Genomic DNA, 2,248 nt, shown 5'->3' on the forward strand with positions numbered 1-2,248 from the left:
AATCAAAACAATTTGGTCTAAAAAAACAATATAGGGCATCAAAGGATACCTGTTTATTCTGATTTGAATTTGAATTCAAATACTTTCTGATTAACGTTATGTATCGTGCATCAAAAGATATGATTGATTGAATATAATAATAAGTTATGCTTATTAAATATGAATATACATTTTGTAAAACATGAATAAATAAAATGTATAAGTAGAATTTAATAAGGTTCAGAATTTTAACACGATATACCCCGCATTAGATGTATCAAATGGGCAGACAGTCGATATGCCATTTTGAAGGTCTTTCCCAAAATGATGGGTTATAATTGTTAAGTAACATTTAAACCAAACCTCTCATCATAGTATGAAAAAAAAAAAAAATGGTTTCTTATAGTAAACACATCTTTGTGGGTATCCGATGAATCCATACTTTTAACCATAATTTAACGTGCATCCAATATTAATGAATGCACTGTCTTATTGTTATCCAAATTTGATTTAATTTACGACTGGATTGAATATGAGTCAGCACAAACCAATCCAATATGATTTAATCTTATAATATTTAAATAAATAAATCTAAGTTATTTACTGGTACTTAACATCCGAATTCAATTCTGACAAGTCTGACCTAAATCCAATGAAATATCAATGACTTAATATTGGTAAGTATATCTGATTTGGTAGGATCAATTTGAAGCTAGCCCTACAACACCTCTAATTATTGGTGATAAGTTAGACGCTTTAAAAGATAAAAGTCTGTGATTTAATTAATTTATGGGCATGGAAGTTTTTATTTTTATTTTTTAGGATTTATATTGTAATGTTTTAAAATCAACTCCAATCAAACTCTCGATGTTTTTTGTTCAGTTTTGTTTTTTACAACCAAAGTTCAATAGTAGATATGATCGGACTTATTTCATTTTATAAAATCATTTTTAAATCTCACTCTCAGCCATGGTTTTCAAAACCGGACCGGATTGGACGATCGGACCTGAAAAACCAGGAATCAGTCAGGTGATCGGTTTCGTTTTTTGCCAAAACTGGATTTTGGCCAAAAAAACGTTGATTTGGTCAGCAAATCAGTGACCCAAGCGGTTGAACCGTTCGAACCATTCAACGGTTTTGACCATTTTTTAATTTTTTAATTTTTTTGTCAGAACGGGCCGACCGTTCGGTTCAAAGGGTCAAACTGTTCGACCCGGGAACTGGACCCTAATCGGTTCTATCTCCGGGTTTGTTTTAAAAACCTTGCTCTCAGCATCTGTTTGGCATCGTTGTCGTTGCTCCAGAAAATGGTGTCACATCAGCACCATGTCGGAAAAAACGATGCTCCAAGAAACGGGCATTTGTTTGGAACTGTTTTTCCATAAAAAATGGTACTCCAAGCCACGGCTTGGAAATCGGGAAGGCATGGCTTGGAGCAACACCGAATTTGGCATTTCTTGGAGCTGCAGCTCGTTGCTGGCAACAAGGATGTGAGGTGGCACTGGATAATGAGTACCGGTGCTGAAAACGTTTCCTAGAGCATTGGTACCAAAGAAAAAAAGTTGTTGCTCCAGGAAACGTCTTACCTGGCAGCAACGATTCCAAACAAAAAAAAAAGACATCATTTTCTCAGAAAAACGGTGCTTCCAACCCATACATTAGCGGTGCTATATCTGCAGTATCGATGCCAAACATATACTCAAATAGTCAATTTCTGTAACATCTCCTTCCCCATTAAGGGAATGTTGGGCAACAGGGTTGGTTTTGTTTCGAAAACAAAAACAAGTGCTAGCTATATCTTCAAAAACAACATAGTTTTGCTAATGATGCACAATCTGGAAGCTCCCTCGTGTTGTGATTTGGTTCGAATATGGGTCCAACCTACCAGTGACGAGCTGTATGGCCGAGCTGGTATCTATGTGACCAAGCTGAGTGCGAGCTGTAAAAAGAAAGGAGGTGAGGGTGCCCGAGTAATTTTTACCCAAGGAGGGCACTCCGATGCTTAAGTCAGTGAATGTGTAGGAGTAATCTCTGTGATCATAAGGGAGCTTTGAGGGTAACAGTCTTAAGCTCTTTGTGGAGCCGTTTCCTTTGGTAGTGAGCTGCTGGGGACGGTTAGTGAGCTCTTCCTCGAAGGTTGCCTTAGGTCCTCTCAGATCAGCCAACTCTTAGGACAGCTTGTCGTAATCTTACGAGTCTGCCGCCGAGTTGTATTGGAAACTACAGGGGGTGGTTAGCGAGCTCTCCTTAGCAGATTGCCCTAAGTCCC

The sequence above is a fragment of the Nelumbo nucifera genome, chromosome 3, assembly GCF_055504915.1.
Source record: "Nelumbo nucifera cultivar China Antique chromosome 3, China Antique-T2T, whole genome shotgun sequence".
NCBI lineage: Eukaryota > Viridiplantae > Streptophyta > Magnoliopsida > Proteales > Nelumbonaceae > Nelumbo > Nelumbo nucifera.